Source organism: Ziziphus jujuba, chromosome 4, assembly GCF_031755915.1.
Source record: "Ziziphus jujuba cultivar Dongzao chromosome 4, ASM3175591v1".
Lineage (NCBI taxonomy): Eukaryota > Viridiplantae > Streptophyta > Magnoliopsida > Rosales > Rhamnaceae > Ziziphus > Ziziphus jujuba.
In genome coordinates this window covers 31,849,101-31,860,665 of record NC_083382.1, presented here as the reverse complement: position 1 = coordinate 31,860,665, position 11,565 = coordinate 31,849,101, and the positions used below count along the sequence as shown (strand labels likewise).

The window sequence follows — 11,565 nt, the reverse complement described above, 5'->3', positions numbered from 1 at the left end:
AACACATAGATGATGGACCCATAACAAGTTAACTATATATCACACGATGTAAATACAGATTACACAAATTAAAAATGCTTAAAGCAAGTTGGAATAGCAATTATTCCATTTATCAGATTATTAGTAATCATTAATTAAACGTTTTGGAAGCCTCTGTAGCATCGGGAGATTGATTTATTATCATTTTTTTATTTTTTTATTATCATTTTTTTATTTTTTAAAGGAGGGATTGGGGGAGGTACTCACAAAGATGGTATTTCAACCGCAAAACAGCCACTCTGAAGGCCTCTAAGATTCAAATGACAAATAATAAACAAAAAGACATTAAATAGCTAAACATTTTTAAGAAGACTTGTAAATTATAATGTATTTAATGAATTAACCCTTTCCGATAGTTACTAAGATAAATACGCATATTATTTTTTAAAAAACAAAGGCATAAAAGAATGTGAAATTAAAATTTAAACTCATTAATAAAATGGTAGATATATTGATCTTTAATGGGTCTAAATAAATTATTACTCATATTTGTTGTGGTTCTCTGACCACTTTAGAGAAGAAATATGAGAAGAAAAATAAAAAGAATTCTATTACTCTCTTGGAAATAGAATACAAAAATAAAAAACTTCTCTCGTGGAGGATTCTCACGTGGAACCTCTCTTTACATTGTCAAATTCTCTCTGGAATTGCCCACTCTTCTCTCAAGCTCTCTCTGGAACCTAAACACTCTCTTTCTTGGAGTTTACTCTCAATACTCCTCACTTGGGATGATATTGAGCTTGCTCTCTTGGCTTGCCTTGCATGCAACGGGATGAACCTATTTATAGGCTTACAAGGTCGGTTGCATGGCCACAATCTTCAACAACGTTTGACAGTAGCCCACAATTGTTGAGCAAGTTGGAGTTCGGTGTTAAATGCAGCAATGGCCATTGTCAAATATGGTGGCTGAGCAGTCTTCACACTGTCGATGCAGTGGTGGTGCAGCTGGACTTCACAATTCTCCCCCTCCAGCCGCATTTAAACTGATGGTCATCTGCCATCCATTCCAGCTATGTCTCTGCACAGCTTCGGCTTCTTTTGAGCAACAACTTTTGTTAGCATATCTGCTGGATTCTCTTTTGTGTGGATCTTCATCAGTTTCAGCAACTGTTGATTTATTACTTCGCGTATCCAATGATAGCGGATGTCAATGTGCTTTGTATGAGAATGATACATTGAGGTTTTGCTCAAATCCATGGCACTTTGGTTATCACAATGTATCTTGTAGTCTTCTTGCTTGATACCCAATTCTGTGAGAAAACGCTTTAACCACAACATTTCTTTACCCGCTTCCACTGCGGCAATGTACTCTGGTTCAGTAGTGGATAAAGCAACATACTTCTGCAATCTTGACTGCCATGACACAGCTCCCCCCGCAAAAGTGTAGAGATAACCTGATGTAGACTTTCTATTATCAGGGTCTTCGGCCATATCTGCATCTGTATAGCCTTCTAAGATTGGATCACCTCTCCCGTAGCACAAGCACAGCTTCGATGTACCTTTAAGATACCTGAGAATCCATTTGACTGCTTCCCAGTGTTTCTTTTCAGGATTTGAAAGAAATCTGCTCACAACACCTACTGCGTGAGCAATATCTGGTCTGGTACACACCATTGCATACATCAGACTTCCTACCGCTGAAGAATATGGTACTGAAGCAATCTCCTCTATCTCTTCTTTGGATGAGGGCCACAATCTCTTGCTCAACTTGAAATGATTTACAAGTGGAATCCTGACCGGTTTGGCTTTATCCATGTTAAATCTCTTTATCACCCGTTCAACATACTTCTCTTGAGATAGCCATAACCTTCTATTCTTCTTGTCTTGGATTATTTGCATTCCCAAAATTTGTTGAGCTGGTCCTAAGTCTTTCATATCAAAGGACTTAGACAATTCGTTCTTCAGCTGACTAATCTTCTTTCTTCAGCTGACTAATCTTTATTGCATCTTGTCCAACGATCAACATGTCGTCCACATATAGCAAAAGTGCAATGAAGTTTCCACCTGAAAATTTTTGAATATAAACACACTGGTTTAGTGCAGTCCTTTTATAGCCTTGACTCACCATAAATGAGTCAAACTTCTTATACCATTGTCTTGGTGCTTGCTTGAGGCCATACAAGCTCTTCTTCAGCTTGCATGTGAGGTTTTCTTTCCCTGAAACCTTAAATCCTTCCGGCTGCTCCATGTAGATTTCCTCATGTAAATCACCGTGAAAAAATGCTGTCTTCACATCCATCTATTCAAGCTCTAGGTTTAGACTTGCTACTAAACCAAAAATGACTCGAATTAAAGTCATTTTTACCACTAATGAAAAAATCTCATCAAAGTCAATTCCTTTCTTCTGAATAAATTCTTTGACCACCAATCGAGCTTTGTATTTCACCACCTTTCCGCTGCCATCTTTCTTGAGCTTGAACACCCATTTATTCTTTAGTGCCTTCTTTCCTGTTGGAAGCTCAACCAACTCATAAGTATGATTTTTCTAGCAAGGATTCCATCTCATCTTGCATTGCTTGCAGCCACTTTTCCTTCTCTTGATGAGAAACAGCTTCCTGGAAACTCTCTGGCTCCCCCTCTTCAGTAAGCAGAATATACTCAGATTCTGGAAATCTCTTTGATGGAATTTGGCCTTGCTCAGATCTCCGAACTTGTAAACCACTGGTTTCAGGAAGTGTACCATCATCTGACCGCTGTGATGGCCCTGTAGCTATTTGAGAGGATTGAGTCTCCCCCTGCTCAATATCCTCTTCTTCCTCCTGGTCTGCTTCTGGTATATCTTCATGCACCTCATTATCCTCTGTGGCTATTTGTGCTGGTGCTGGATTAGGACAAAAATTCTTGGCACTAGAACTACAATTAGGAGACATTTTGGGCTTTTCAATATCTTCCATTGTCTGGTTTTCATGGAATACTACATTTCTGCTTCTAATAACCTTCTTTGTTTTCGGATCCCATAACCTGTATTCGAATTCTTCATCTCCATATCCTATAAAGATGCATGGAGTAGATCTTGCATCGAGCTTCTGTCTGAGCTCCTTGGATACATGTACATAAGCTAAACAACCAAACACTCTTAAATGAGAGTAGGAGGGAATCTTACCCGACCACACTTTCTCCAGAATTTCAAAATTCAACGGTACTGACGGTGATCTGTTGATTAAATAGCAGGTGGCACGAACAGCTTCTCCCCAGAATGGCTTTAGCAGCTTAGCCATACTGATCATACTTCTGACATTTTTCCATAATGGTTTGGTTCATTCTTTCGGCTATTCCATTATGTTGTGGGGTGCGAGGGACCGTCTTCTCATGTCGATGCCCTGTCTTCTGCAGTAGGCATCGAACTCCTTGGAAGTATACTCGCCTCCATTATCTGAGCGGAGACATTTAAGCTTCTTTCCTATTTCACGCTCTACCATGGTATGAAACAGTTTGAAGTAATCCAATACCTGGTCCTTTGTCTTCAAGAAATATACCCACACTTCTGAGAAGCATCATCAATGAAGGTCAGGAAATACTTGTTGCCACCTAATGATTCCACCTCCATGGGACCACAAATATCAGAGTGCACCAGACTAAGCAACTCTGATCTTTTCGATGCAGAGGAATTGAAGAAGACTCTATGTTGCTTACCAAACAAGCAGTGATTACAAGGATCTAGCGCAGCATCCTTGCAAATAGTGATAAGCTTCTTCCTTGCCAAAGTGGACAATCCTTTTTCACTCATGTGACCGAGTCTCTAGTGCCACAGATTTTGGGACGTCTCTCCTTCTGCAATATTGAGGCTATCTGCACATATCTTCACATGAGTTTTGTACAACGTTCCATAAATATGTCCTTGGGCGACAACTATGGCACCTTTCGTCATTTTCCATGTGCCTTTGCTGAAGTAGTTGTTATAGCCTTGCTTGTCTAAGGCTGCTCCCGAAAGTAGATTAAGCCGAAGATCTGGAACATGACAGACATCCTTCAAAGTGATTGTACAACCAACATTCGTTTTTACCTGAATATCACTAGTTCCCATAATCTTTGCGAAATTGGAATTTTCCATCTTTATCGTACCAAAGTCTCCTGCTTTGTACGTTTTGAAGAAATCTCTGTGTGGAGTGACGTGGTAGGATGGTGCAGTATCGACTACCCACTCAACATCTTGGGTTGATATATGAAGGCATGTCTCTTCTTCGGTGGAGCAAAGCGCCACTTCTCCTGTAAAAGTGACTAGTGTTTCTCCATCCTTTTTCGGCTGATTACCTTGGAGTCTCTGCTCTCTCAACAACTTTATGCAGTTCTTCTTCATGTGACCTTCCAGGCCACAATGATAGCACTTATATGATGATTTTCTGCCGTCTGTAGATCTGCCTCTGCTCTTGCTCCTACCTCTCCCCCTATCTCGACCACCTCTTTACTGTCTTCCTCTCTCTATGACGAGGGCATGTGACTGATCCATGCCAATGTCCTTTCTCCTCGCCTCTTCATTAAATAGGGCATCCTTAACCATAGACATAGTAAGTTTTCCATTCGGGGCCGAATTGCTGAAAGAGACTACCAATGTCTCCCAACTGTCTGGAAGAGAGCTTAGAAGTAGGAGGGCCTGATCCTCATCCCCTAGTTGGTAATCCACAATAGATAGTTGATTTACCAAGCTCTGGAACTCACTGGTATGCTCGGCAACAGAAGTTCCACTCTGTAATTTTAGATTTACCAATCGCTTAAGCAACAGGGCTTTGTTCTGAGCAGTCTTGGCCTGGTACATGTCCTCCAATTTTGTCCAGAGGGCATATGCATCCGTTTCCTTCGCTATATGATGGAAGGCACTATGGTCAATCCATTGCCTGATCTGACCGATCATTTTCTTATTAAATTTCTTCCATTTTGCTTCTTTGCTGGGATCAGGGTTTTCTCCTTTAGCTTCTATAGGATCAAACAGATCCTTACAATTGAGGAGATCTTCCATCCGAGGTCTTCAAAGTGTATAATTTGTGGCAGTGAGCTTAACCATAGCTCCCGAAGATGATTCTTCCATTGACATTATGGCTTGACAAAAAATGGAGCCGAATTTGGTAAAACGGAGTTAACCGTTGCGTCCAGAACAGCCGAAAATGGTGGACTTGACTCTTCTTGGGTCAAAATATAATTACCAGAAATTTTGAGGCAAAAATGTAATTTCATAAAAATTCTAGGTCAACCTGTAAATACAGAAACTACAGGGGTCAATCTGTAATTTTCAACAATTCAGGGGCTGTTCCATAATTTTAGAAACTTCTGATGATGTGGCAGATTATGTTGACGTGTCAACACGTGGCAGATGACATGGCGATTGCGTGGCTGACGACGTGTCGGGTCGCGTGGCAGATGACGTGGCTGAGTGCGCCGACTAAGACTGGGCAAAACCCGACTAGGACCGACCAACCCGCCCGAACCGAACTATTTAGGTCAGTTTGGGTTGGTTTTTAAGTCTTAATCGGGTTGGTTTGGTTACAGATGCATTGGATCCGTGGTTTTCGGTTCGGGTTACGAGTGGGTAGAAAATTTACCCAACCCAAACCGAACCGACCCATACCAATCGTCTCTCGTCTCTTTCATTTCCATTTTCCAGCAGGAATTTGATGCTTGAAAATTAAAAAGAAAATCTCTTGCTCTCTGCCAGTCGAAATCTGTTGCTCTCTGCCAGTCTGCCTTCAGGAAATCTCTTGCTCTTTGCCAGTCTGACTTCGTCTCTCCTCTCTTTCCACCTCTCCAGGAATTGGATGCTTGAAAATTAAAAGGAAATCTCTTGCTCTCTGCCAGTCTGCCTTCGTCTCTTGTCTCTTTCCACCTCTCCAGGAACTTTTCTAAGGTTAGCCATTTCTCATCTCAGATTGTATTATTGCTTCTCTCTCTCTCTCTGTGGCACCGTCGGGCATCGACAACTAATCGGACAGCTTCTCTGTTAGGGTTTTGTTTTCATGCTTTTTTTTCTCATTTGTTTCTCTCTCTTTCTCGCGGATCTAGCCAGTGGTATTTGAAGAGAAGGGTACCATTCGAGCTTCAATGGTAGTTTCTTAACATCACTGTGAGTTTCTCTCTCTCTCTCTCTCTCTCTCTCTCTAAAAACCCCTAATTTTATTTCTTTTTGTGAAGCATTTGTATTGCAAAATCAAATTTTTTTTCAGTTTGTAAAGTAGGCATTCGGTGATTTTGTTTTTCAATCTTTGTGTGTTTTGTAATAAAAGTGCGAGATTCTGGAAATGGAAATGTGTGGTTGTGACTGTTTGGTTGCTTAGAATTTCGGATGATGAAAAGAAATAGCTTTTTATTTTATTTTATATATATTAGGATTTTTCTGCCCCTGATTCTTTCCCAGTCATACAATTACCAAATATTTGTTTTTCTTGTGCCTTAGTCTAGTCTGGGGTGATTTGATTTCTTAGATTAAGCATATTATGTTTCTTTAACCTTAAGATATTGGACTTCCATGTAGAACTTTGTTTCCTCAACTTATGGGCATCATGCAGTTGTTGTTCTGCATTCGATGCCCTTTCCGAAAGTTTTCCTATTGCAATGCATTTCGAGTGCAATTATATGTTGGCCTAATATAAACCATAGCATCTAGTGCATAAATTTTGTATTAATGTCTCGTAAATCAATTAAATTGGCATACTTTCTAGCTGATTTTCTGTTAACCTGTATGAGCACTGTTCGATTAATGAGTCTTATGTATCATTTCAATTTCAATTTTGGGCAAAATGATTATATGACACCTGCCTACACAATCAATCCGTGGACGTCCATATATGCTGTTTTCTATTTAGTAGGGAAAGAAAAGACATAAAAAGTTTTATATTTCTTTCTTTTAAAGTAAATATGTAAGGGAAATTCAGATATAAAATGGTTTGCACATGTTTTTTGCAGAGAGGAACAACTTCATTTGTTGTTTTTCTTCCTTACTTGGGTTCTAAATAAGAAAATGGCTAATTGGCTATCATTTAAATTTTGATTTTTGCTCTTTGATTACATTCATTGGTAATTAACTAATTGGATATGAGGAAAGATTAAAATATATATATATATATATATCTATGCATTGTGAGAACTTTCTCCTTTAATTTCATATGAATTCATTTTAGATTTTAATTATTTGTATAATTATCCAGATTTACAACATAGGTTGGTTTGTTAGCTAACTGAGCTACTCATTGCTGGTCTCAACTAGAAAGCATCCTGAGAGGAACAAGAAGGATAGGATTCCAAGTTCCGTTTGATTTTGGTGGTTGAGAAATTTGGAGGTAAGTTATTAGACTTTTTTCTCATTATTTTTGCATCAATTTGTGAAATTTGAAGTTCATTAGAAGTGGGAAGGTGAAAATTAGTTTTGGAAAGTGTAGTGAAGCTTAGGTTGTGAAATTGTTTGCTGTGAAGTTTGGAGATTGTGAAGTGAAATTTGTGTTATTTGATTTCTATGAAGTTATTATGAACAATGTTTGAATCTCATATTGATTGCATCCACAACATCAAAACATCAAACCATTAAATGTGTCATCGGATATGCATCTAAAAACCCTTCACATTTTTCTTTTATTTGATATGGACTTTACTCCTAAATCTTTTAAAACTAATCTTAAATTTATTTTTCATTTTTTCTGTTTTTTTCGATTGAAGGATTTGATTCTAATGTGTCAACATATTTTTTTTTCTTTTTTTTTTCCTTTTTTTGAGTAAACCGATAACCAAAAAAAAAAAAAAAAAACAGCAAGCACCTTAATGTAGTAAATTAAGTAAAACTAATTCTTGTTTCTTTTTATATGTTTTTCAATAGATTTTTTTGTTTTTAATAGGTTATAGATGGATGAGGACCACAATGATTTGTATGATATTAATGAATTGGAAGAATATCTAAATGAATCAGAGAAAGCTGAGTCTCAACCTTCAAAATCGGATAAATCTTATAAGACACAAAAGAGAAAACCTTCTAGGGCTCCATCTTGGGTTTGGGAACATTTTGAAAAAATTCCAGATAGTGATCCAAGTAATCCTAGATGCAAATGTAAATATTGTGGGGTAGATTATGCATGTGATACTAAGAGGTGTGGAACTAGTACGTTACGGAATCATTTGATGAACCAATGCAAGAAATACCCTAATAGGACAGTGGAGAAAAGCCAACAAGTTCTTTCTTTCGATAGTAGTAGTAGTAATTTGGTGTCTACAAGTACAACATTTAGTAAAGAGGCATGGAGGCTTGCATGTGGTCAAATGATCATCATAGACGAGTTGCCATTTAGCCATGTTGAAGGGGAAGGGTTTAGAAAGTTTTGTAATACTTTGAACCCTAAGTATGAACCTCCATCTCGTAGAACAATTTCTAGAGATGTGTTTCAATTGTACTTAGATGAGAAAATTTTTTTGAAAAGTGTGTTTTCATTGAGGAAGCAAAGGGTTTGTCTTACGACGGATACATGGACTTCCATTCAAAATAACAATTATATGACTCTTACCGCTCATTTCATTGATGATGATTGGAAGTTGCAAAAGAGAATTATAAATTTTTGTATTGTCCAAAATCACAAGGGTGAGACAATTGGTAAGGTTATAGAAAATTGTTTAATTGAATGGGGTATTGAAAGGGTTTTCACAATAACGGTTGATAATGCTTCTTCAAATGATGTGGCTATTAATTTTGTGAACAAAAGATTAGATTATTGGAAAGGAAATGTTTTGGATGGTAAGTTTTTGCAAGTTCGTTGTGCTGCACATATTGTAAATTTGATTGTGACATTTGGATTAAGGGAAATTCATGATAGTATTGCTGGAATTTGTAATGCTATTAGATATGTTCGATCATCGCCTTCAAGGTTATCCAAATTTAAAGAATGTGTAGAAAAGGAGAAGATGGAATTTAGAGAAACCATGGTTTTGGATGTGTCTACTAGGTGGAATTCTACCTATTTAATGTTGAATTCGGCTTTGAAGTATCAAAAAGCTTTTGATAGGATGGTAGATGATGATGGTTTTTTTCTTGGATATTTTGAGGAGGATGAAGTTGGAAGGAAGAGAGCTGGGCCACCTCAAAGTAAAGACTGGGATAGTGCAAGGGTTTTTGTGAAATTTCTTACTACTTTTTATGAGATTACCTTAAAATTTAGTGCCTCTTTGACTGTTACTTCTAATATATGTTTTCATGAATTGAGTTTGATGTATAATGCACTTGTTGAATGGAGTAATAGTCAAAACCATTTGATGGCCAATATGGCAAAGAAAATGTTGACAAAGTTCGAGAAATATTGGGGTTCACTTGGAAATGTCAACAAGTTGTTACTTATTGTCGTTGTGCTTGATCCATGATATAAGCTAGAATATGTATCATATCTTTTTGAGGATGCTTATGAAAGTGGTATGGTTGAATCTTTGACTAAGGATGTGAAAGATACTTTATATAATCTTTATGACTTTTATAAAGAAGTTGATTCTATGGATGAGAGTTCTAAAGTGTCTAATCCTAATGATAATCAATCAATACAAGCACAACAAAGTGGGATGATGGTGGATTCAATGGATGATGGAAGTATAGATGATCGTCGGCGTTTGAAAGAATCACAATTTAAAAAAAGAAAAATGGAGAAAAATGTATTGGAAATAAAGAATGAGGTTGATAAATTTTTGTTTGATCGATGTGAGGATGTGGAGAGTGAGAAATTTGATATTTTGGCTTGGTGGAAAAATAATTGCACAAAATATCGAATTTTATCTCAAATTGCAAGAGATGTATATGCCATTCCAGTTTCTACAGTAGCATCTGAATCTGCATTTAGTACCAGAGGACGTATTCTTGATGCATTTCGAAGTTCATTGGGTCCAAAGATGGTGGAGGCTTTGATTTGTTCACAAAATTGGTTGAAATCAAATCCTATGAGATATGATTATAGAGTTAAAGTACCAATTGAGGATGTTGCATATTATGATTCTATTGAATCAGGTACGATTTTTTTTTAATTATTTATAATTTTATTTTTATCATGTTTTTTAGAGCTTTTTAAATTTTTTTAGTAATATTTACAACGTCTTTTTAGTATTTATTGATTAATTTAATATTATATTTTAATTTGTTTAGGAGTATCTTGTGTTACAAAACAAAATCTACCTCCATCTAATTGATCTATGATTGCTTGGTAAGTTTGTTGTTAATTCCAATTATTTTTTAAATTAGATAATATTTTAGTAATATACTAAATTGCACTTAAGTTTATTGATTGCTAGTTACATTTAATATTTAATCTGTAATTTTAATGCTTTTTGAAGGATGAATGGAATATGGCTTTGCATGGCATATTGTGATAATGGGATTGTGGTTGATGGTGGTTGCTCGTGGAATGAAGTGTGTGGAAGAAGACTATTTAAAATAATTTTTATTTTTATGTATTGTTAGTTTATTAAATTCTAAGTTAATTTTGAAGTTTAAGATATCAAATATGGTTGTATTCTATTTTATAACTAATATTGGTTGTAAACTTGTTGGAGAATTTATTTGTTGTTGTATGATGTATTTGTATAATTAGGTGATAGCTATAAACTTGTATTGTAGTTGTATAGTTTTGTGTTGTATTATTTCACATGTTTGATGCTTAATAGTTAGTTTATTTAGTATTTTTACTTAGGTGAATGTATGTTAAAATTATTTAAGTTAGATAATAATTTGAAAAAGATATTTAATTTAAAATATAATGCATGAATAATAATATAATTAAAGATTGATAATTAAAAAGGTCTAAAAAAGATTTTAAACAATTTTGGCTCAATGTATCAAAATTCATATCTCAAAATAGTAAAAATAAAAAAATTTGGGCTGAAAGTGAAGTTCATCATGAGGCCCAAACCGGCCTAAACCAAAAATAAAAAATTTTGGGCCGAAGCCCATCATAAAGCCCAACCCGACCCAAACCATGAACCCAACCCAAACCGAACAATGATCATTCGGTTCGGTTCGGTTCGGATTGAATGTGACGGTCGGTTCGGTTCGGTTTTGTATCTAACCCAAACCAAACAGGTCGGTTCGGTTTAAAAAAGTCCACAAAACCGAACTGAACCGAATCGAGCCCACCCCTAGCGCCGACGTGTCTGCTGACGTGGTCGTCTTCAACCTCCAAACGGCGCGTGCGGCGCTTGAGGCGCGTGAACTGCTGCAGAAAATTTCAGACGGCACGTGCAGGCGCGTGAGCCTCTGCGTTTCTCTCTGGTGAACTTGTTTGTTCTCGTCTCATCGAGTACTTTCATTTGATATTGTCAAATTAATTATTTGATTAACTTTTCGAAACACCAACTTGAAGAACAGAGGCTCTGTTTCTTCAAATTTTGAACTCAAGCTCTTGACCTGGAGCTCTGATACCACTTGTTATGGTTTTCTGACCACTTTAGAGAAGAAATATGAGAAGAAAAATAAAAAAAAGTCTATTACTCTCTTGGAAATAGAATACAAAAATAAAAAACTTTTCTCGTGGAGGATTCTCATGTGAAACCTCTCTCTACACTGTCAAATTCTCTCTGGAATTGTTC

At 36.6% G+C, this 11,565-nt stretch overlaps 1 long non-coding RNA gene across 1 annotated transcript; it reads left to right on the top strand.

Moving 5' to 3' along the window:
- The first annotated feature begins 10,124 nt into the window (after window positions 1–10,124).
- Window positions 10,125–10,604, top strand: LOC132803619 (uncharacterized). Its single transcript, XR_009638827.1, has 2 exons — window positions 10,125–10,184; window positions 10,315–10,604. It is a non-coding gene; the product is annotated as an uncharacterized LOC132803619 (long non-coding RNA).
- Window positions 10,605–11,565: the final 961 nt, after the last annotated feature.